At 45.3% G+C, this 25,563-nt stretch overlaps 1 protein-coding gene across 1 annotated transcript in view; it reads left to right on the top strand.

The window, feature by feature from the left end:
- ITGA11 (integrin subunit alpha 11) overlaps positions 1-25,563 on the top strand; it is a 134,673-nt gene that overhangs the window by 32,140 nt on the left and 76,970 nt on the right. The gene's annotated exons all lie outside the window — the stretch shown is intronic.

Genomic DNA, 25,563 nt, shown 5'->3' with positions numbered 1-25,563 from the left:
TATTTATTTAATTCCCCCCCCTCCCCTGGTTGTCTGTTCTTGGTGTCTATTTGCTGCGTCTTGTTTCTTTGTCCGCTTCTGTTGTCGTCAGCGGCTCGGGAAGTGTGTGTGGCGCCATTCCTGGGCAGGCTGCTCTTTCTTTTCGCGCTGGGCGGCTCTCCTCACGGGCGCACTCCTTGCGCGTGGGGCTCCCCCACGCGGGGGACACCCTTGCGTGGCACGGCACTCCTTGCGCGCATCAGCACTGCGCATGGCCAGCTCCACACGGGTCAAGGAGGCCCAGGGTTTGAACCGCGGACCTCCCATGTGGTAGACGGACGCCCTAACCACTGGGCCAAAGTCCGCTTCCCTCTGATGGCTTTTAATATCTTGGTGGAGGCATATTTTTATATATAATTCACTCATTTCAAGTGAACAACTCAAAGACTTGTTAGTAAATTTACTAAGTCCTGCGGCCGTCCCCACCGATGCACTTTAGAACATCCCAACACCCCAGCAAGATGCTCAGGCACGCTCCCCCTTGGTCCCCCGCTGCCCTCTGCTGTCTGGTCTTTGGCTGATCCTGGAAAGGCTCTTCCCTCCCTCCTGGAGTGGACAGGCCTGAGCTCCTGCAGGGCCCTGTTAGAAGCCCCGTGGAGTCAGGGGGCACAGGAAGATCATCTGTGAATGTCCTGCACTGCCCCTGCCCCCTCCCAGGTCTCTTCCCCTTCCATCCCCCCACCCTCTGCTTTCTGGCCTCAACATTCCAGCCTGAGTGAACTGTTTCAGTTTTTCCAGGTCCCCAGGCCTCCTTTGCGCCTTCTCTTCTCATCCCACCCCACCTCTGGATCTGGCTAATTCTCTCCTGTTGTTGTTGTTGTTATTATTCGTAAAGGAGTCTCTTATCTTTCTATTGAGGTATAACTTACACACAGTTAAGTGTAGGCATCTTAAGTGTGCACTCCATGAACTTTTTCTTTTTAAGATTTATTTTTATTTATTTATCCCCTCCCTTGCCGCTTGCTTGCTGTCTGCTCCCTGTGTCCATTTGCTGCATGTTCTTCTGTGTCTGCTTGTCTCTCTTTGTTGTGTCATCTTGCTGTGTCAGCTCTTCGCGGGTGTGGGCTGTTGGCTCTCTGTGGGCAGCCAGCTTGCCTTCACAAGGAGGCCCCAGGACGTGAACCCAGGGCCTTCCATATGGTAGATGGTTGCCCAATTGATTGAGCCACATCCACTTCCCTGCACTCCATGGACTTCTACATAGGTATACACTCATGTACTCACCACCTAGAACAAGATGTACAACATTTCCAGCTCTCCAGAAGTCTCTTTGTAACCCCTGTCCAGGCAGTGCCCCTCCAGAGGGAGCTAGCCTGACTCCTATCACCACGGGTTACTTTTGCTTGTGTTCGATCTTCGTTTACATTAGGGGTTCTTAACCAGAGGTCCACAGACCTTCAAGGGGTCCATGGAAAGATTTCAGGAAGTCCGTGAGCTTGAATTGAAAAAAATCAACTTATTATTGTTATTTTCTCTGACCTCCAACTGAAATCTAGCATTTCCTTCACTTATGAATGTATGCAATAAATAAATTACAGTAATATTCATTTCACCTGACTGGCATAGGAACCAAAAAGGTTAAGAACCCCTGCTACAGATGATGTCCAACAGTAGGTGCTCATTTGTATCTGACCTCTTTTGATAAACATTATGTCTGTGAAATTCAATCATGCTGTCAAATATATCATACTTCATGGATCAATTTACCAGAACTTATTTATTCATTCTACTGTTTGTGAGTATTGGATTGTTTCCAGTTTGGGGCTAATTTGAATAGAGTTCCTAATTACATTCTTGTACAGGTCTCTAGATAGACACGTGCACTCGTTTTTGTTGGGAATATACTCAGGAGTTGAAATGCTGGATTAAAGGGTAGGCTTTAGTTTTACTTTCACTTTAGTAGGAACTGCAAAGAATTGTTTCCAGAGAGGTTGTTCCCATTGACACTCTCTCTAATAACATAAGAGAGAGAGAGTTCCAGTGCCCCCCAACCCTCACTAATACTTTTTATTCACATCAGTCTTTTCCACTTTAGCCATTCAGGTGGGTATGTATGGTATCTCAATATGTGCTTAATTTGTGTCTCTCTGATAACTAATGATGCTGAGTAACTTTTCATTAAGTTTATTGTCCATTTTGCTATTCTCCTTTGTAATGTGTCTGCTCAAGACTTTTGTCCATTTTTAATTGCATCGTGTGTCTTTTTCTTATTGATTCAGAGGACTTTTTTTTTTAAGATTTATTTTTTATTTATTTCTCTCCCCTTCCCTGCCCCCCGTTGTCTGCTCTCTGTGTCCATTCTCTGTGTGTTCTTCTGTGACCGCTTCTATCTTTATCAGCGGCACCGGGAATCTGCGTTTCTTATTGTTGCATCATCTTGCTGTGTCAGCTCTCAGTGTGTGCAGCACCACTCTTGGGCAGGCTGCACTTTCTTTCGCGCTGAGCGGCTCTCCTTATGCATGGGGCTCCCCTACGCAGGGGACACCCCTGCGTGGCACGGCACTCCTTGCGCGCATCAGCACTGCACATGGGCCAGTTCCACACGGGTCAAAGAGGCCCGGGGTTTGAACCACGGACCTCCCATGTGTAGGCGGATGCCCTATCCATTAGGCCAAGTCCGCTCCCCTGGAGGACTTTTAAATATATATTCTGTATACAAATTCTTTGTCAAATAGGTATATTGCAAATATCTTCTTCCAGTCCGTGTCTTGCCCTTTCATTCTCTTAATTGTGTCTTCTGAAGAACAGGCATTCTTAACTTTAATAAAGTCTGATTTATCTGTCTTTTTTATAGTTCAAGTTTCTGTGTGTCTCGTTTAAAAAATCTTTGCCTCACCCGTGATCATGAAGATATTTTCCACCGTTTTCTTCTAGAAGGTTGATGTTTTTGCTCTCTCATTTAGGTCAATGATTCATCTCAAATTAGTTTTTGTGGAAGATGTGAGATAAAGGACACAGTTTATTTTTCCATATGCATATCCAGTTGATCCAGCACTATTTATTAAAAGACTGTTCCCTCCTGCAAACACACTGAATTCTAGTGGCACCTTTGAGGAAAATCAGGCAATTATAATGTGTGGGTCTTTTTCTAGACTCTATTCTATTCAGCTTGTCTGTCTAAACTTGTCCCAATAAAGCTGCCTTGGTAAATGTAGCTTTAAATTAAATTTTGAAGGCAGGTACTGTGAAGTTCTCCATAATTTGTTCTTCTTCTACAGAATCATTTTGGTTATTCTGGATCTTTTATATTTCCGTGTGAATTTTAGAATCAGCTTGTCAGTTTCCTCCAACAAAACTTGCTAGGATTTGAATTTGGATTGCTTTGAATTTTTTTAACAATTAGGGGAAAATGGAATCTTAGTATTGAGTCTTTCAATCCATGAACATTTATATCTCTACATTGATTCCGTTTTTACATTTTCTCTCAATAATGTTTTGAAATTTTCAATGTAGGTCTTACATATCTTTCATTAATACCTAAGTATTTGATATTTTATGTTATTAAAATGGAATATTCTAATTTCATTTGTCAATCTTTTTTGCTAGTATGTAAAAATACAATTAGAGGCTCAGTGGTTTTAGCACCTGCTTCCCATGCATGAGGATACAGTTTCAATCTCCAGTACCTCCTAAAAATAAATAAATAAAAATAAAATTACTGAGTTTAAAAAAATAAAATTAATTTTGTATGTTTACATTTATTCAGAAACTTTACTCCATTTATCATTTCTAATAGTTTGCTTATAGATTCTCTTGTATTTCCTATGCATAGAATTATATCATCTAAAATCATTAGTTTTATTTCCTCTTTTTCAGTCTTACTGCCTTCTATTTCATTTTCTTCCTTAATTACACTGGCTAGAACCATTAGTATACAGCTGAATAGAAGGGGTAATATTGAACATTCTTTGTTATTCCAGTAAAAAAGGGAAAACTCAATATTTTGTAACCAAGTACATTGTTAATCATTGAAAGAATAACTCAATATTGTTAACATGTCAATTCTTCACAACCTGATCTATATCTTCAATGTTATCCCAATTAAAATATGGAAATTGGCAAACTGATTCTAAAGTTTATATGAAAAGGTAAGAGACCCAGAATAACCAACACAATACTGAAGAAGAAAAACAAAATCAGAGGTTTGAAACAATTTTATTACTAGTTTGCTTAGGTTTTTTACGTGAACAGATGTTGAATTTTATCAGATGCTTTTTCTGCAAAGATTGAGATGATTACATAGTTCTTTTTATTGTTTTATTTATTTTTTAAAGTGGTAGTTTTAAAAAATTATTTATTTTATTATCATCTTTTTTTTAAGATAAATAAATAGCACAAAATGTTACATTAAAAAACATAAGAGGTTTCCATATACCCACTCCCCACCACACCCCCTCTCCTCCCAATTCAACATCCCCTTTCATCAGTAAGGCACATTCATTGCATTTGGTGAATACACCCTGGAGAACTGCCACACCACATGGACCATAGTTTACATTGTAGATCAGACACTCCCTCAGCCCATCCAGCGGATTATGGCAGGATATACAATGTCCTGCATCTGTCCCTGCAATATCATTCAGGACAACTCCAAGTCCTAAAAGTTCCCCATATCACACCTCTTCCTCCCTCTCCCTGCCCTCAGCAACTCCCATGGCCCCTGTCTCCACATCAATGGTATAATTAGTTCCATTGCTAGAGTCACAACAGTTCTAAAGTAGAATACCGGCAAGTCCACTCCAATCCATATTATATTCCTCCATCCTGAGGACCCTGAGATGGCAATGTCCACTCCACTTTTAAATCGAGAGGGGACTTAGGTCCCACATGGCTGATGGATGCAATTCTCCTTCTTGTAATTGTAGACATTCTCAGTTCCCTGATGTGGTGGTTGACCATTCTTACCTCCCCATCAGCTGACCTGGGTAAGTCCAACAGAACTGGAGAGTAGGTGTTGCAACTCTGCTGAGGCTCAGGGCCCAGGTGGCACATGGACAGCCCAGAGACTCAAGTCTCCTGAGCATACACAAACCCCAGTGCCAACCACAGGTTCAGTAAAAGTGACAGAAAAGGCATGTGTAGAGAGGTCACATCTGAGTCCAACTCTATCACATTCAGGAGCACAAATTCCAAAGTAGGGCCCACTGGCAAGGCACTGAACTCCAGAGCCATCTGTTATGACTGTAGAACCTGTGTTTCTCCATAGCCATCAGGAGCACCAGTACCTGGGGTTGTATCTACTTTGGCTACCTCTGGGGTCCTGCTGAGATGTGTGTAAGCGCAACTCCTCTGATGACCTACTGACTCATTTTGAAGTCTCTTAGCCATGTAGACTCATTTGTCTTTACCATTTTGCCCTTTTAATCAAGGTCTTTTTCTAGTTGCATCACTAGCTGGTGATGATAATAATCCCTCAGCACCAGGGAGGCACATCCCCAGGAGTCATGTCCCATGCTTGGGGGAAGGAAATGCATTTACATGCTGAGTTTGGCTTAGAGAGTGGCCACATTTGAGCAACATGGAGGCTCTCAGGAGGTAATTCTTAGGCACCCTGCAGCTCTAGGCCTAGTGGAAATTTCAAGCACACGCGCTCATAAGCATAGTCATCAGTATCAAGGGCCCATCATTGGACCACCCTTCTTCACTGGTATTTGTCCTTGCACTTGGGGAATTGTTGCTGTTCAATTGGGGAAAGTGGCAGAGCTCCCCAAGATGGGAACTCAGCATTCCCTCAGTTTTCCTGTGTAGCTCTATCCATTATGACAATACCCAATGAACATCCAAACATATCTTTAGTCTTTTAAATGGTTAATTACATTGATTGAGTGATTTTTTTTGTGTGTTATACTGAACTTGCAATCCTGCAATAAATTTCACTTGGCATGCATTCAAATTTACATGTATATATAAGGTAATTGGATGCTACTTGTTAATATCGTGTCAAGAATTTTGTTTCTATGTTCATGTGATATATTGGCCTGTAAATTTCCTTTACTGTAATGCCCTTGTCAGAAACACATAAAATGTGTTGGAAAGTTTTCTCACTTTTTCTATTCTCTGGCAGAGTATAAAACTGGTATTATTATCAATACTTCCATAAATATTTGGAAGAATCCTCCAGGGAAACATCTAGAATTTTTTTTGTGAGAAGATTTTTAATTATAGATTCAATTTCTTCAAAGATAATGAGTTATTCAGATTTCATATTGCTTTTCATGGAATCTGTCCATTTCATTCAAATTTGAAATTGTATTAATGAAATATTGTTTATAATATACCCTCTTATTATCTTTTTAATGTCTATAGGATCTATAGTGATGCCCTCATTTTCATTTCTCTTATTGGTAATTTATGTTGTCTCTTGTACTTGATCAGTCTTGCCAAAGGTATATCCACTTTATTAATCTTTTCTAAGGATCAATTCTGGGATTTATTGATTTTCTCTACTGAACCTGTTGTCTCTTTCATTGATTTCTATTCTTAATTTTTATTTCTTCCCTTCTGTTTTTTTAATTTAATTTGCTGTTATTTTCCTAGTTTCTTATATAAATTGATTTTCCAACCTTTCTTCTTTTCTAGTATATGCATATAATACCATCATTTCCCACTAAGTATTGCTTTTGCTGTATCCCATGAATTTTTATATTTTCATTATCCTTCATGTTAAAGCAATTTTTAATTTCCATTATGATTTCTTCTTTGACCCATGGGTTACTGAGAAGTATGTTGCTTAATTTTCAAACATTTGGAGATTTTCCAGTTATCTTTCTGTTGGCGTTCTAATTTAATCCCACAGTGGTCAGATAGGATACACTGTATAATTTAAATCCTTTGGTATTTGTTAAAACTTTCTTTGTGATGTTAGTTATGGTTTATTTTGGTAAATTCCCAGTGCATGTGAAAAAAAATTTCTGTTCTATAGTTTATTAAGTATTTCTCTGTATATGTCAGTTAAGTCAACTTGGTAATTGTGATGTTCAAATCACCTACATCCTTGCTGGTTTTCTGTGTGCTTATTCTATCAGTTTCTTAGCGAGGTCTATTAAAATCTCTAATTATGACTGGGAGTTTCCCTATCCTTTTGTTTCCATCAACATTTGCTTTATGTATTTTGAAGCTCTTTTAATCAAGCACATACAAATTTAAGACTGTTAAATGCTCCTATTAAATTGACCCACTTATCATTATAGAATGTCCCTCTTTATCTTTCAGAAAATTTCTTGCCTTAAAGTCTACTTTGTCTAATATTAATATACATAAAGTTGCCATTTGGTGAGTTTTGTGTGATATATCTTTTCCATCATATAACTTTCAGCTCTTCTGTGTCCTTATATTTGAAATGTGTCTCTTTTAAAGAGCAAATAGTTGGTTTTTATATTTAGTCTGATGAGTCTTTCCTTTTAATTGGATAATGACATTTAACAGAATAATTAATATACTTGGTTAAAGTCAATTGTTTTGCAATGTTGCCATGTTCTATTGCCCCATCTAGATTTTGTCCCTTTACTCCTCATTTCTGACTTTGTTCTGGATTATTCAAGTGTTTCATTATTTCATTTTTCTTCTCTACTACTAGCTTTGTAGTTGTACCTTCTTTTATTAACTTTTTAGTGTTTTCCTAGAAATTACAATATGCATTCTTGATTTATTGCAAATCAGTATTCTTACCACTTCCTAAACAACACAAAAAACTTGCAATAGTTTAATTCTAGTTATCTGCCCCATCCATTGCGACATTTTTGCCCTGTATTTTACCTTTACATATGTTGTGAATTTCACTTTATTATTATTGTTGCTTTAATCGGCCAATGTTCATTTCCATTTACCCTCCTACTTACCCTTTGTGGTGTTCCTCATGTTCTCATACAGTTCTGATATTTCATCTAGCATCATTGCCCTTTAGCCAAAAACCTCTATTTAATATTTCTCTCAGTGAATGTCTGCTGATAATGATTCTCTCAGCTTTGAGGGTTGGTTTTTGGTTTGTGTTTATGCATTTTGTCTGAAAACCTCTTTATCTCACTTTCATTTTGAAGTAAATTTCTACTAGGATAATATGCTGGGCTGCCAGTTTTTCTTTTAGCACTTTGGAAGGTCATCCCATTTCTTCCAGCTCTATGGTTTCTGCTGATATGTCAAACTTCAATTTATTATGTAATATGCCATTTTCTGTTTTCCTATTTGTCTTTAACTTTAGCATTTTGACTCTGATGTATCTAAGTGTAGTTTAATTTTAGTTGTTCTCCTTAGTGTTTCCTAAGTTTCTTGAATCTGTAGGTTGGTGTCTTTCCTCATATTTGGAATTTTCTCTACTTTTATTTTTTCAAGTTTAACGTCTGTCCCATTCTTCCCCTCCTTTTCTGCTTGGACTCCGGTTGCATGTATGTTAAGTCTTTTCAACATACTCTTCATCTCTCTGGTCTGTTTTTATTCCATTTTTTCTCTACATGTGGTTTAACTTAGATATTTTCACCTGTCTTAAAGTTCACTTATCCTTTCTTCTGCTGTATCCAGTGTGCAGTTGCATGTTTTGTTAATTACAGATATTTTATTTTGCAATTCCTGAATGCTCATATGATTCATTTTTACAGATTCTAATCTGTTAAAATCATCTTTCTCCTTTCATCCATCTTTGACATGATTTTCTTTTTTTATTTTAGAAAAAAATGTTATTGAAGTATATCATTCATACATGAACATACATAAACAATAACTATATAGTAAAAATGGTGCATTTACAAAATAAACATGTATAACATCACACAGGGCTCCCATACATCACTTCACCACCAATACCTTGCCCATTGCCCATCTCTTCTATTGGCCAATCAGCGTCATTTCCCCAAAGTCTGAGAGCACTATTTTCTTTAACACATTAGTCCAGGTTATTTTGAATTCTTTGTTGGCTAATGCCAATATCTGTATCATCTCTGGGTCTTCTTCTATTGGCTATTTTATCTTATGATTATCAGTCACATTTTCCTGATTCTTTGCTTATTTAATAATTTTTTTATCCTACTCTATTGTGTATGATACATTGCAGAGACTTTAGATTATGTTACCTTCCTTTAAAGAATGCTAAATTTTATTCTGATAGGCAGTTAAAGTAATGGTAAAATCACCTAGATATTTTCAAGGCTTGATTTTGGTTTTAGTTAGGGAAGATCTAATTTATTTTCCCCCCTACTCCTAGAGTGTGATCCTTACTCCTGGGTCATGGATTTTCTGAGCTCTCAACTGCAAGTCCAGCCCTTTCACTAAGGTCTTTCCATTCTGGCTGGCCAGAACCCCAAAATCTCTCCAGCACTGGGGAGCCTCTGAAATTTCTCCTCCCAGTGGCTGTTCTCTGAGAGACCCAGAGTCTCACATTCTGCAAGCACAGCTCAAGAGTAAGCCAAAGACTTGAGAGGAACTTTTGGCGTATAGTGGGGCTCTTTTTCTTTGGTTCTCTCTTTTCTGGTACCGTGGACCCCAGCCCAACCCTGCTTTACAAGCCCAAATCCAATTACTGTTTCCTCCACCAAGCAAGACTGCTGCTCTCTGCTTGAACCTTATTTCCCTGAACCACAAGAAGGAAAATGTCCTCCAAAAGAAAGCCAGGGTGAATGTGGGGGTCAAGTCCTGGGCTTCCCTTCTCTCAAGGATTGGACTTTCATTGGTGACTGTTCAGTATCTGAAAACAATTATTTTGTTTATTTTGTCAGGCTTTCATAGTTGTTTATGGCTGGAATTGAAAATACTCTTTCATATTCTTTCATAAATATATGTCATTTCCTATGAGAAACCTTCTTTCACCATCCCTTCCCATCAATAGATTAGCTACCCCCACAGAATTTTGCATTTCCTTTTTCATTGCTTTTATTAAACTGGATAGTAACTGCCTGTTTTGTTGGCCTTCTTCCTGGAATCTGGGGTATCATCCCTGGCATTTTATAGATGCTCAAAAGAACATACTTTAAAATGTTGATTGAATGATTTGAACCTCTCTCTACCAGCTCAGACATAAGATTCACATTGATATTATTTACCTCATATAGATGATTGAGGATTTATTGGAACTGATTTTCCCCAGAAAAATATTTTGACCAATGTTTGTTTATTAAACATCTGTTCATTTATTTTACTAGACTCTGCAAAAAATATTTTTATGAGTTGGACATGGTCTCACTCACAAGTAACTCACAGACCAGTTGGGGAGGCATTGCTAATATCTTTGAAACAATTAAAATGCAGTAAAAGACAAACTATGAGCTGGTGTTAATTATGTTCATCTTTGTAAGGCCATCTCATCCATGATGCCTTTCTGGGTCTTTCTTCTAGCCAAAAATGGCCTCACCCTCCCTGAGTTCTCTCTCTGATGGCACATATCACTTCCTACTTTATGTTGGTGTCACTTAGGCCCATGGCCCACCTCGCCTATTGGCCAACCAGCTTCATCTCCCCAAAGCCTGGGAGCAGCCAGCAGTGTCTTGCTCACAGCAGAAATAGGCAAAGTTGAAAAGGAAGATCCCTGTGCCTAGAGTTTCTGGGAGGCCTTCATAGAAGAGGGTTATTTGAATAGGGTCTTAAAGGTTGGGCTTAGGTGAGCAGAGAAGTATGATAGAACCAATTCCTGGTTGCTTCTGCTGCTCTGAGCATTGTGGGAGCAGGCACCAGGGCTGTGGGAGAAAGATGGTACCAGAGATGGGCAGGGTCACGCACACTGTGGTCATTTGACCTGAGCATGTTCACTGCCACAACACAACTGGACTGAGAGAACCGGGGAGGCTGGAGTCACATGCAGAACAGACAAAAACCCATAGGCCCTTCAGGATTTCCTGCCCCCACTTGTGTGAACCCCATCACATATCCTACTTGATTGCTTCCCCTTCCTGCTTCCTTTCCTTTCCCCCATATTCCTTGGCCTGCAGACAGCATTCAAAGAATTGTATTCAGACATAGATCCCTGTGGATGGGTGATCGTAGAAAAAGAGGCTGATGCCAACATCGTTTGGGAGCCCACCAGCTATTATACATGACACCTACTGATTTGGCTCCATGCCAGCAGGAACCTCAAAGTAAGGATAAGAGCAAGGGTTTGAAGTGCAGTGACTCTGCCACTTGGAGGCAGACTTTGGGACACACCAGTGGGAAGAGCGTCAGTACCTGCCATCCTTACCCCAAACTCCAGGTCCCAATATTGCTACAGAGAAAGATCTACCCACGTTATCTATCACAGACACCAATGGGATCTAGCCCCAGCTTACCAGGCTGTGAGCCTCTTTGAACAAGGGCTGCTTGGACAAGGGCACCTTCACAAGTGTTGTAAATAGCTGGAGAATGAGCACGGGGCATGGGGGCTGCTGCTTTATTTTCTTGACCCTTCACCTTCCATGCACCTCACCCCAACTCAGAACTCAAACAAGGGAAAGCTGACTGTACACTAATCCTTCAGACATCTTGAACAGTTTTCCACATCCTGGTTTTAGCAACAAAAGCAACACTCACAGAAAAAAAAAAAAAAAGGAAAAGAGAAAACAAATTCCTCTTGATCTGAGTATTCTCTGCCCCTGCTTCTTAAGCCCTTGTGTATTTTCAGAGAAATTTAATCCACATGTCTCTAATGAATTTACATTGAAATCATTAAATCAGTTGGTTTTTAAGACCATTGATGTTCCAGTAGCTCCAACACAGGGTTTGCAGAGGGCCTCTTGAAACTTTTAGTCCCCTGGAGCAGGAGGCCGCCTGGTGCTGAGAAAAAAACAGATCTAGGCCCCACAAGTTTCCAGTTTATCATTGAAGCTCTCACCCCTGGAGAGAGAAAATGCCTCAGCTCTCAGAAAGGCTGAGCATTTCTCCTCCTTCCCTCAAGGTCCCTCAAGGACACTGGAGCAGGGACCTGACGACCCACCCCACCCCACCCCGAGTTCCAGGAAGGGCACCCTTGGGACTCCATGGTCTTTAAGAACAGGAGGTGTCCTAGCTTCCTAGGGCTGTCATATCCAAGTCCCACAAGCTCAGAGGTTTAAAACAACAGAAATGTAGTGTCTTTCAATTCTAAAGGGTACAAGTCTGAAATCAAGGTGTCAGCAGGGCTGACACCTGAGGTCTGTATGGAAACCTCTGCTCCATGCCTCTTTCGTGGCGGGGCTTGCTGGCAATCCATGGCAATCTCTGCCTCAGTTGTCCCGTGGCATCTTCTCCTCTGCCTGTGTCTTCTCCCCCCTTCTTGTAAGGATAGCAGTCGCATTAGATTAAGGGCCCACCCAACTCCAGTATGACCTCATGGTAACCTGCCTAATTCCATCTGTAATGATCCGATTTTCAAAGGCCCCAGGCACTGGGGATTAGAACTTCAACATTTTTTCTGGGGAGGACACAATCCAACCCATAATGAGCTCCCTGAGGTATAGGTTCAGAGGCTCAAGCAACTTGTATGGGAAGTAGGATTATCTCCATTTTTCAGATGAGAAAACTGAGACTCAGAAAGATGATGTAATTAATGTCAGAGCCAGGTCTGGTGCCCAGTTTTACAAACCAACCCCACCCCCAACTCAGGGCAGGGGCCTTGTTAGGTCCAAGGGGGCACAAGAAAGAAGCAGCCCCTCCCAAAGCAGTCTTCCTCTGCTGCACTCCTCACCACCTGGTAGACTCTCGGCCCTGGGAGCGCTGAGGCTGTGGTGTCCAGTTCACCACCACAACCCCGGGCCCAGCACTGAGTAGATTCACAGAAACATGCAGAAAGAGCAAGTGCTGAGCCTGGCTGGGAAGAGAGGGTGTATGCTCCCCAAAACCCAGGCCCAGATAACAAGTACCAACAGAGGGTACATAGAAAGGACTGTGGGAGTTCACCCGAGTTAATTTCCAACTTGGCAGGACTGAGTGGTGGAGGAAATGGGGAGAGTGTCGTGGAGGAGGTGGCTTCCATATGTGCGGACACGGGCAAGAAGAGTTTAAAAGATGGAACAAACAGTGAGGGTAAGAGTACAGAGGCTGAAAACCACGTAGCTGGAGGAGAAGGGTCAGAGAATAGAACCCTGAGGCAGAAGACTGGGATGTATCTTGCCACCCGGGCTCTTAAACTCCAGAGTGAGGGGACTGTATCTGGGTGGCAATGAGGAGCCACTGGAGGTTTTAGAGCAGGAGAGTGGTGCTCCAGAGATGTAATTCAGGATCATCAATTTGGCTACCATGGGGAGGATAGATTGAGGGAGGAGACCCTAGAGGTAAGGAGCCCAGCAGGAAAGCTGGGGATGTCTAAGGGAGCAGACAGATGCTCAAGCCAAGGCGTGGTGACTGGAGGGAGGGGCCTGCTTTGTAAACATCAATAGCTCATTCATCTATCCATTCATTCATTCAATTAATATTTCTTGAGCACCTGTTTTAGGTCCTGGGAATTCGATGGAGCAAAATTGCAAAGTCTCTACCCTGGTAACCTTTTCTTCTACTGTCCATTGTCAGTATTAATTTGTCCATTGTCAGATGGTGATATGTACAATGGGAAAACACTAAGCAGGTTAAGGGAGACTTGATTACTGTAGGTAGGAATAAGAGCTGCTACTTTATAAGGACTGTCAGGGCCAACCTTGGTGGGGCTTTGATGGGGATCAGAGACTCAAAAGAAAGGAAGAATCTAGCTACATGGACACCTGAGTGAAGAGCAGTCCTGGCAGAGAGAATGGCAGTGCAAAGGCCCTGAGGTTAGTGTATGCTTTGGAATGTTCAAGAAACAATGAGGCCAATGTAGTTGGAATGGAGGGTATGAGGGCAGGAATAGAAGGAGGTGAGGCTGAAGATGAAACAGGATGAAGGATGACTGGGAAGATAGCAGTGCCCTTAATAGAAAAAGCTCAGTCCAGCAACAAGGGGACAGGCTTTGGGGGAAGAGATGAGTTAGGCTTTGGACCCGTTGGCCTTAAGTGTCAAGGGTCATCCACATGCAGCTGGGGACAGGCGCCTTCAGCTTGGGCAAGGGATCAGGGAGACCTGTGGGGAGAACCACATTCCTCAGAGGAGCAGTTCAGAGAGGAGGCAAGGCGCTGGGGAAAGAACCCCTGGATGTCTGCGGGAATAGTGGGGAGGAGGAAGAGAAGCCTGCCCTGTCCCCGCCCCCCACGCCGCCGCCCAATAAGGGCAGCACGTCTTTTGAAGCGGCGGGCGGTGGTAATTAGCCTCCACCAGCCCTGCTGGAACTCTAGCCTCCGGCCTGCCTCGGTGGGCGTGGCGGGTGGCTTCCTCCCCTCCCCCGCTGGGACCAACTGGAGCATGCGCACAGGGAGGGGCCGAGCAAGCTGGGGAGGCGGGGGGCGGCAGGAGGAAGTTTGAAATCGGAGGAAGGGGACTTCTTCCAGGAGGAAGTGGGGAGGTGTGCAGAGCCCTGGTCCGAACCCTGCCAGAATCCTGGTCTTCTAAATTCTGGAGTTTCCTGATGGAAAACAGGAGCTTCTCTTGGGGAAGAGGCACAGTTTGAACATATCCTTCATCACCCTCAGCAACGAAAGGAAAGACTTAGTGGCTTGATTCAGCCAAAGTCACAAGAAGTCCTGGACAGCCTTCCCGTCTCTTCGAAGGATTCTTGTGGATTATTTTGCGGCAACTTAACTCGGGGCTCGTGTGGTCAGACGCTGAAAAGGCTGTGTGCTGCAGTGTCCTGCACATGGCTTTGAGGCCAAGGACAGGGAGGCTCAGAAACCTTCCAGGCTTGGAACCAAATCCTCCACTCAGGCTAAGTGGGCTCCTGCAGACCCCGCGACCCCACTCCACGCCCTACCTCTCAAAGGCTTGCGCGCACACACTGGACAGGCACAGGTCAGCCCCTAAGATGGACCAGGTTTGGAATGGACTATCTGGCATAAAATTGGTACCCATTCTCTCCCCAGAACCTCTCTGCAGAGGCAGTGGCTTCTGCTGGTGGAAGCTGCAGGCAGACAGGACGCCTTCTTGGTCTGAAGACAGGTCACCAGTGCCATGGTCTTCAGCGAACCCTAATTCTCAAAGGCAGAGGTGGGATGGGGAGGGACACAGTAGCTGGAAGCAGGCACAGGATGCCCAATGGGCCAAGCAGTTACATGGGTGGGGTTGGCCTTCAGGACTCCTTCATCCCCCACGGCATCTTCCCGCTGCCTGGGAGGGGCCTTAGAAATTATTGACCCGGGAAGCAGACGTGGCGCATCTGTTAGAGCATCCACCTACCATATGGAGGGTCCAGGGTTCCCCAGGGCCTCCTGACCCGTGTGGAGCTGGCCCATGCGCAGTGCTGATGCACGCAAGGAGTGCCATGCAGGGGTGTCCCCCGTGTAGGGGAGCCCCACACTCAAGGAGTGCATCCCACAAGGAGAGCTGCCCCATGTGAAAAAAGTGCAGCCCACCCAGGAGTGGCGCCACACACACCAGGTGAGCTGATGCAGCAAGATGACAGAACAAAAGAGACACAGATCCCCAGTGCCACCTAATGAGAATACAAGCGGACACAGAAGAAAACACAGCAAATGGACACAGAGAGCAGACAATGGGGGGAAAGGGAGAGAAACAAATAAAATAAATCTTTAAAAAAAAAAGAAGAAGAAGAAAAGAAATTATTGACTCCAGTTCACTTATTTTAGAGGTGAGGAAACTGAGGTCTAGAGATAGAAAGGGACTAGACAGAGTGACACAGCCAGGACCAAAACCCAGGCCTCCCAACTTGCAATCCAGTTTTGGTTCCACTTTCTGTGCTACTTCTATCCGGCTTGACTAGTCTTAGGTGAGAACTGCCAAAGGGTTAGTCCACCCTCCCTCCTCCTACCCCTCATCCTTGGTCCCATCTCTTAAGAGTCATTAAATTAAACTAAATTCTAGTTTGGATAAGGCATTTATTCATTTACAATGGCTTTGTGTACTGACCTCCCAGGTAACAAGTTTGCACTTTCACAAGCGTCTTCCATGTCTAAATCCAGGGCACCACTACCAGTGGAATGGCAGGTTGACTTTAAAGGTTCTCCATGAGGAACAAATCCACAAAAATCAGCTGCTGAGTAGGTCCAGGGATGATGCCCAGGAGCCCTGCTATTCCATCTTCCCCCAACCCCAAGGCTCCCCAGCCTCTCGTGCAGTCCTTTCCCATGGGGTAATAGTGGTATCCCAGGACGGTCACAGGGCTTCTGCCTCAGCAGATGTAAGGAAGGCACGTGTGAGTGAGTGCTTACTTACTGCAGGGAAAGTCTAGCCTTCAGAAGGACACAAACCTGGCATCACACTTTCCAAGCCATGAGAACATGACCACGTCCCATCGACTTTCTGGACCACAATTTGTTCATCTGTGAAATGGGTCTGGTGGTGCCAACCCTAAAGGGCCCTAATGAGGAATAAATAGGGGATAGTGTACACAGTGTCTAGCCTGGGACAGATGCTGGATGAGTTAGTTCCCTGTGTTATCTACCACCCTGGAGAAAGGCTATGACATCTGAGGAGAGGCTTCGAGGGCCTGTTATCTGAGTCTGTTCCTCCTCCACAATGATGCAGATGGCCCAGCCAGGGTCAGTTGTCAGGCCGGGGTCAGCCATGGCCTTGGGTGCTATGGAAATGTTGGTAGGAACATCCTTTGCTCTTCTGGCTTGGGTCTGCTAGAGCGAGCTCCCCAAACCACAGCACGTAAATGCCCTCTGCTATTTTCTCTTGGAACAAATAAAATCAGACACCATGACTCATTCTGGTTAAAGGATAAATCACTACAGAAGCAAAGCCCAGGATAGGATGAAACCACGCTGTACACGAGAGATAAAGAAAGTGAGAGAGAAGAAACTACTCGTAGGGAAGTGTTGGCCCAGGGCCTCAGGCCAAGACACCCAGCAGACCCCGGCAGGCAGTCCACGGACAAGAGGAGAGGGAGCTGCAGAGGACTGGGGAGTGGAAATTCAGACAGTGGCCTTCCCTGGAAGGAGCTGGGGCACCATGAGTGTCCTCAAAAACACAACACAGCTTTGAGAGGAGCAAAGGAGAACTGTGTGTATCAGCCCCAGAACCCAGGGAGAATTCATTTAAGATGCAGCCTACAGACAGCCCTCAAACCCCTTTGCATCTCCCAGGCTATTTTTTCTCTTCTCTTCTTACTCACTCATCCTATCTTTTTTAAATTGCCAAACCAACACAGGATAGCCCCAGGTCTTGAAGTATAGGTCAGCAAGAGTCCACCTCTAACACACACACAAACACATTACACAGAGCTGGAGCTAAGACTCGTCCTCAAGGTCATGAAATGCCTGTAAGCACTGAGCTCCAAGAGGCAGGGGTCCATGGATTGCAAGCTTTGGGGGTAAGAAGCACAATCTTGGTAGTGGAAACACTGAATGGAAAGTCTCCTGATTACTAACCTCCAAGAAAGAAAATAAATTTAATTTGAGAGCCAAGGGAAGCCAAAATGGTTTGCCAATTCAGCATCTTCTGTGTCCACCCCTGCCCTCCCTGCAGCCCGTGGGTTCTTCCACCATCCTCCTTTCTCTGACGCCAGTGCTGTTCATTCTATGACTCACAACATCCTAAGTCTAGTGCAGGAGAGGGAAGGGGACCTCCTCCCATAAGGTGGAGAACAAACTAATGCTGAAGTTCATTCCATCTTGAAGAGTGTCGTTCAATAATTTCATAGGTTTGAATTTTCAAGATTGCTACTAAGTTAGTCATGGCTCCTTGGCACTTTATCTGCAATTATCATCACTGACACGAGGCTTCCTGGTAATGGCTTTTCTGTGCAAGCTTCCCATAGAAGTCACTATTTCAGGGTTGTATGTGCTTTCATTGTTAGGCATATAAAATGTAAAAACAGAACTCCTTATTAAAACCACGAAGTGTAATGTGTATGTTTTAATATTATATGCAATTAGAAAAATCAGTATGCCATAAATGCCTTTTTTCACTAATCTTAACTGTGCTCAATCACCGTTTAACCTAGCCCTTGTTTTCCTAGGCTTCAATAGAATACCTCCTTATAGCTTTCCCTTACTCCTTTGTGAAGAATCAAGAGCTCCTCAGAGATTTCAAACTCTTTCATATGGCTTTTCTTCTCTTTTAGCAACTTCTGTTCCATACAGCTGCAACAGTCAGGCACACAGCCAATGGCAAACTGCTTCTTATTGATTGAGGCTGTTTTGACAAGGTTTTTGACCTTTCCTGTTGGAATTCCTAAATCTTCCCCACTTTCCCTCTTGAATCATTTCTTCCTAGTTTAGCTGCAATAAAGCATCCTGAGCCAGTAAAGCAGAGAGAGATGGAGAAGGAGTTGCAGGAAAAGCTAATTAAGAGAAATAGACAATGAAATGGGGGAAAGGAGGGAAGAGAGGCAAAGACGAGGTGGAGAATAAAGAGCGCTGAGAGAGAAAAAAGAGGGGAGGGGATGTGAGTCCTGGAGAGCAGGGCTGGCCTTCTATTCCTCTTTGTGCCTTCAGTGCTTGGCACCAGCCCACAGACGGGAGAGACAGAGGATCTAGAAGTTTGAGTATGATCCAGATGAAATGTTAGGGAATCCCAAAGCTGGATGATTTTGTTATAAAGAGTCTGGGGACAATGGTACCTCTATGGGAGAGACTGAGACTTCCTGACTTTCTCTCCCCTGCGTAGCTTGGAAGGAGGTGGCCACGCAAAGTCAGGCCACAGGCCAGGGGGTCATGGACAGTGGCCCGGCCCAGCCCCGCGCTGCTCATCCTGCGGCAGCTGCATCTCTCTGCGCTCTCCCCACTGCCTCTTCCCAACTGTTGAATCAATGATTTTGTCACCCAACTAGGAGGAGTTTTCCAAAAATGTAATGACAGACTTCATCCCTCAATGGTTCAAGTTAGTCCCGGCCTTTTTATTTCTTTATGGCTTCTCAAAATAATAACAATTCTGTAAGAAGAACCGTTCGTCATAATCCAGAAGGGAGAAGAGGAAAATAAATCTGAGCCTTGACCCAGACAGAAAGTACTTCAAAGGATTCCGCATAATAAATGATTGCTTGATGCAACATAGGGCTTCCCTGACGGAACGTGACTTCTTTTTGTGTGTGTGGTAACATAGATGCAACATAAAATTTCCCATTTTAACCACTTTTGACCATACAAGTCAGTGGCATTCGTTACAGTCACAGTGTTATGCTAACTTCACCACCATCCATTACCACAAATTTCCATGATCTCAAACAGAAACTCTGCACCCATTGAGCAATAACTCCTCATCTGCCCTCCCCCCAGTGATAGCCACCTATTTTTCTGTCTCTATGGATTTGCCTATTCTGGATATTTAATTGTTGTGGGAAACTGGCTTACCTGTTCCCTATTTGTTGCACTTGTCCCCAGTTACTGTAAACGTCGCTGTGCTGATAAGGAACAGCTGCTTTGGAGTTCCTAATAAATATGATGCAGAAACTAGGGTCTAGGCTCTCAGTTCCTGAAGCTGTGAGTTCCCGGTTCCACCCTTGGTTCCTCTCTAGTGTTTCTCTCTCTCCTTTATTTCTGTAAGGTCTGCGTTGCGTTCCCTTCGAGCAAACCTATTGCTGAGCTGGTTCTCAGCAACTGGCGCCCAACGTGCGGCTCGAAGGGCAGAAGGCTCGCAGCATTTAATGTCAGTGGAATATCGTACAGTTTCTGACCTCTTGAGTCTGGCTTATTTCACTCAGCACCATGTCTTCAAGGTTCATCCGTGTAGTAGCAGGTGTCAGAACGTCATATCTCATTACGGTGGAATATATTCCATTTTAGGTCTACACTACATCTTGTTTCTCCCTTCATCTGTCGATGGATATTTGGGTTGCTTTCACCTTTTGGCTGTTGTGAATAAGGTTTCTATGACCATCGGGGTACAAGCATCTGTTTGCATTCCTGTTTTCAGTTCTCTTTGCTATCTACCTAGACGTGGGATTGCCTGGACCTATGGAAATTCTGTCTAGTTTTAACTTTTGAGGAACCACCTACCTGTTTTCCACAGCAGCCGCACCATTTTACATTCCCAACAGGGAGCAAGGGGAGCATAAGACTCTGCTTTCCTACAGCCCATCTAACTCACAGAGGTCAGGAAAGAACCCAGTGGGAGGGAGGCCACACAGCTGCCCAGTGACCTTGAGTGAGTCAACCTCACTTCTCTGTGCTGCAGTGTCCTCAGCTTCAAAGTAGTGTTACTGTCTCCCTCACAGCTCACAGGGCTGCTATGAGGATAAAATAAGTCAATGCTAGAGAAAACACCTAGCACAAAGCCTGGCACCTAGCAAACTCCTCTGAAACATACATCCATGTATGCATGCATTTATATGCTTGTTCATAGGAAGTGCCTTGAAAGCCAAGGAATGTATGACACCATGTTTGTTATTTGGGCACCTGCACTCAGTCCCTGTGTGACCTGGTAATATAATCCAGGGGTTCCCAACACTGGCTGGAGGACAGAATCACCTGTGAAAGCTTTAAAAATGGCAAATTCCTCAGCCCGATCCAAGACTTACAAGTGTTCTTAAATTTCTAATTAAGAAGTACGTCTAAAGCTCAGCCAGGTTCTAGGACTGTGGACTTTCTCCTTCTAGAGAGGTCTGAGGTCCTCATGGGCTGATGGTGAAATCTTTCCAGGCTTACTCTGAGAGTGCTCCTCAGTGCCTGAAGCAGGAGGGGTGACCCATGGGGGTACCCTGAGGGGGGCCACAGCAATACTTAGGGCCACTTTCAGTAGCATTCTGTAGACAAGGGAGGGGGTGGGAGGACATGTGGAACGTCAGGGAGGCATGGCTGGGGAGAATGGCATGAGCCTGGCCTTGACTCAGCCACAAGCTCTGTGGAGCTGGGGACTTGGCTGGTCACCTCTGGGTCCATTCCCAGACCCGGCCAACCCCATTGTTAGAAACAATGCACCCAGGGGCTGACTGTTACTCCTCCCCCTGGTCCCCAGCCCTTCTTCATCTGGGTGGCATCTCTTCATCCTTCAAGGCTCCGTCCTGGAGCCACCTCCTCCAGGAAGGCTTCCCACATGGCTGAGGAGTGACCTTGCTCTCTGCCCCCACCACACCTGAGCACCCACTCTCCTCAGGCCACATGGCTCATCCTCGGGCAGAGCAAAGTTAACCAGAAACAGGTCAATAGGCTCATGGCTGCCCAGGAACATCTGGCCTTTTGCCTCCAGTCCTTCTTTTTTTCTATATCACACAAATCTATGTGGCTGCTGCAGGAAACACCAGACACAGCAGGGATGACGTGTGTTCTGTTTTTGTCTCAGCCTTGACATGGCAATGTGGTTCGGGGTAAATCCTCGGCATTCTCTGGGCCTTGCTATCTTCCCCAGTCAGTTGGGACTAGCATTCCTTGCCCAGTCACCTCCCCTGGCCGGGGGTGGATGAGCTGAACTGTTGTCGTGCACACTGATCACATAATGTGTAATACTACCGTCCTCCCGAGATGAAGAACAGGGAATTCTGAGGCTTCTTTCCTGGCTACCAAGCAATAGCTGAGGATGGTCAGACCCACACATACCAAAACATTAGAGCGATATATTGCACTGAGAAACATCTGTCCAAATATTGCTGTGCTTATGTTTCATTTTCAGAGGAGAGCACTGCTATAAAACTGGGAAGAAAAAAAAAACAAAACACCGAGTGCGACTTGGAGAAATAAGCAAGGGTTTGTCAGGCATGTTGAAAAGAAAAGGGGGTTTTTACACCGTCTGCTTGGTCTCTCTGGTGGAAGAACAGACCACCATCACCTGCCAGGAGAGAGATGGGCCAGGGGCACCTCAAGGTGGGTGGTCCGTCTGCAGGTGGGCCCTGGAAGGGCCCAGCCTAGCTCTGGTTCCAGCTTCACCCCAAGAAGCAGAGTGAAGATTCAGCTCATCTTTGCAAAGTGACTGGCGTCCCCCACGTCTGCATCTGTTTACTCACTCACCAAACCCTTGACAGTTCACGGTACTGTGGCCAGCACTGAGGAGATTCATAGATGAATCAGGGTCTTTCTGCTAGCTAGAGGCAAATTATCTAGAGGAGAGAAAAGACGGGGACAAGAGGAACAGGAAGCAGCAAGGCAAAGGGCTTCCGGCTGAGAGGTGGAAGGAGGGGTCCTACGGTGGATGGAAGGGGGCCTTCAGCTAGTGGGGCCGGGAGGGCTCCGCCAGCAGGGCAGGAAAGACAAGCAGCCCCCTCTGGCTGGCTTTGACAGGCCGGCGCCCTTTAATGCGATGGGCCCAGCCTGGCCACTGTGACTCTTCTCGGTCAGTGGGTCAGGCTCTCATTTTCCCTTCTATGCAATCATCTTCCCTCACTCCTCCCTCTTCTGTCCTACATACTTCTGCAACTTAGGAAAAACTGTCGTTTGGATGTAAACTGAGGTGGAACCAAAAGTTTCCAGGAAAAACCGAGGGAGCCAAGCCGGTGAAATCAGCGACCATAGTGACTCTTGTCAACAAGCTCGGAGTGGGGAGGCGCTGCTTCCACTTCCTTCCACAGGCTCCGCGTCAGCTATTTTCACTGCCCCTCAGGGCTACTTGCGCACGGAGGCTTTTTATATATTAGAATCTATAAAAGGCATGCATAATAGGAAAATTCTTGAAGAGCACCTGCACATCTATACTAGAAAAATGGCATAATCCAAATGTCCATCGATAGGAAAATGATTAAAAAGAAAAGTGTAACACTGTGCACCCACTCTAAAAATGAGGTCGAGCTATGCTGTCTATTATACTAGGCCTACATCTGAGTGGCCAGGACAAGAAAGCAAATGGCAGCTTTGGCCCTTGGCTCACCATCTTTTTTCCCACCCACAGTTCTCTCTCAATAATTGAGGGGCTTTGCACATGTGGACACCCCAGCTGGCGCACCCAGCTCTGTCTACACCCCTGGGCCTCAGGGTGTGTGTGTTGTGGGTGATGTGAGTCACCATCAGACAGACCTAGGCAAGAGACCTGTGCAGCCCTGGCAGCAGCCCAGGTTGTTCGGACAGAGCATTCCAGTATCCCCAGTACACAGGGTGGGGGGACATGAGCTCTAGGTGGGCCCGTCTCCCTGGCCCCTAGGACTCCTCACCCTTTAGGGAGGGGCACTGGCAGAGGAGGGCAAGTGAGACCCAGGACAGGGTCTCAATCACCAAGCCTAACGGTGGTACCGATACATACTGACACAGAAAGATGTCCATGTATAAAATAAGCGAAAGAAGCCCATCGAGAAGCTTGTATGTAGAATGCTTCCAATTTTAAGCTCTCTACAAAATGCCTAAAGGTTGTCTGTGCCCCATGCTACTGATGGTGTGACCTACAGAGAGCTGGGCTGGGAAGAGAGACAGGGCTTTTTTTAAAGATTTATTTATTTATTTCTCTCCCCTTCCGCCCCACCCCCGTTGGCTGTTCTCTATCTATTTGCTGCGTCGTCTTTGTCCGCTTCTGTTGTTGTCAGCGGCACAGGAATCTGTGTTTCTTTTTGTTGCATCATCTTGTTGTGTCAGCTCTCCATGTGTGCAGTGCCATTCCTGGGCAGGCTGCACTTTCTTTCGCGCTGGGCGGCTCTCCTTACCGGGCGCACTCCTTGCACGTGGGGCTCCCCTACGCGGGGACACCCCTACGTGGCTTGGCACTCCTTGCGCACATCAGCACTGCGCACGGGCCAGCTCCACACAGGTCAAGGAGGCCCGGGGTTTGAACCATGGACCTCCCATGTGGTAGACGGATGCCCTAACCACTGGGCCAAGTCCACTTCCCGAGGCAGGGCTTCTGAATTCCCACCTCGCACAGTTCAGCCATAAGAACACTAAAACAGCAAACATGTATTCCTTTATTACCTAAACAAACTAATACTTCTTAAATAAGTTAGTACTTTTTTGAACCAGTTAAAGTAGGTGTTTCTTATGTGTTTTCATGACGAACAAAATAAATCCAACCCAGGACCATTCCTGGACAGTCACGGAAGTTGCTATGGCTGCAATCCCAGATGTAGTGAAACTTTCCAGGACAGACTGCTGCTTTATTTTTCCAGGGGGCTCATATCTGCTTCTTCAGGAGATTCTTCAAACAAGGACTCCCAATCCTGCCTGCCCAGCTGGGAACCTTCAAAAATTTCCAGACTGGCTGCACCAGAACCTTCTGGAGGTGGCGCCCAAGAGCCTGCATTTGTCAGGTTCTCCTGACAGGGGATTCTGATGACTGGCAAGGGCTGAGCGCCACTATCCTTAAAAGCCTGGGGTGCCGGGAAGCAGCCCAGGCATTTTCGGTCCCATTTGGCAGGAGTTTGTTCACTTTTGCAGTGGGACCAATGGGTGTTGACAGGAAAAGCAGGAACTGCCCTCAATTGCCCTAAATTGCATTATATTGAATTAGTAAGCCAGGCAATTAGCGAATTCATTCAAACACTCTATTTCAGGGACGAACTCTGTGCCAGACACAGTTCTGAGCACTGGGGTGTCCACAGCTTCAAACCTGACTAACAAGGTCCTAACTCTTTTGCAGCTTGTATTTCACCAGGAGGTTTGGACATTAAAAAGCTGCATATAAGAAAGCCTCAGATAGGGCACAGTGCCATGAAGACGGGTGGTGGGGAGATGGGGAGTGACAGGGTAGTCAGGGAAGGCCTCTTTGGGGAGGTGCCATGGTGGCTGAGCCCTAAACCATGAATGAGAAGGACCCAGCTGGAACAGCAGACATAGCTGGTTATTATAAAAAAAAAATCAGGGACAGAGAAGTGAGCAGCATTCAGGTGACAGAGTGTAGATTTTACTGGAATAGATGTGGGGCTCTCTGAGCCCAGCAAGGCCCAGCATGCCTACGCCCCACCCCCACCCAAGCCTGTCCTTCTGTATCCCAGTGATTTTCAAATCTGAGCATGCATCCACTCCTCCTGGAGGACTTGTGAAAGCTCGGCTGCCGGGCCCCACCTCCAGCGTTTCTGATACCCCAGGCCTGGCGTGGGGCTCAAGACCTTGTGCATTTCTAACCAGCTCCCAGGGAGGCTGGTGCTACCTCCTGGGAGTCACTTGGAGAACCCTGCTGTGTTGCTCCTGCCTTTTACCCTACCTGTCTCCTCCACTGCACTGGAGTTTCTTGAAGGCAGGGAGAATGTCATAGTCGACATCGTGTCCCCAGCTCTTGGCACATATGGGAGCTCAATAAATGTATTTTAATCAATGGATGAATGAGGGCACGAGTCACCAGCCACAAGAAATGTATGTAAAGCTCTGTGAATACATATTAGCGTAAAACACACACAAAGGATCTCCACCGCTAATGAGAGTTTTGAGGAGGGAGGCAAGTAAGAGATATGCTGGCAAAAAGAGGGGTCTTCGTTTTCCTGGCCTCGACAGGTGTGGGAGCCACGATGAACCACAAGCCCCTCCAACCAGCCCAGGAAGACGTACAGGTGCCGACCTGCCCCTGAGGCAGATCCCTGGGAAGGCAGGCCCTTGCCTGCCCCCAGAGCCACTCCACCCACCCCACGCTCCCGCTTGCTTGCTCAGCACTTCCCAGCCCCATCTTGAACACATTAGCCGGTACTCACTCCCGCTGGCTGGAGGAGATTATGTTTTCCACGGAGAGAGAAAGCGAGAAAAAAGCCTCGCTAAAGGAATAGCCTCTCCTTTGTTCCCCTTGAGT

Source organism: Dasypus novemcinctus, chromosome 3, assembly GCF_030445035.2.
Source record: "Dasypus novemcinctus isolate mDasNov1 chromosome 3, mDasNov1.1.hap2, whole genome shotgun sequence".
In the NCBI taxonomy this organism is placed as follows: Eukaryota; Metazoa; Chordata; class Mammalia; order Cingulata; family Dasypodidae; genus Dasypus; species Dasypus novemcinctus.
Note: the sequence above shows the minus strand (reverse complement) of the source record. Positions and strands in the feature narration are given on the sequence as shown.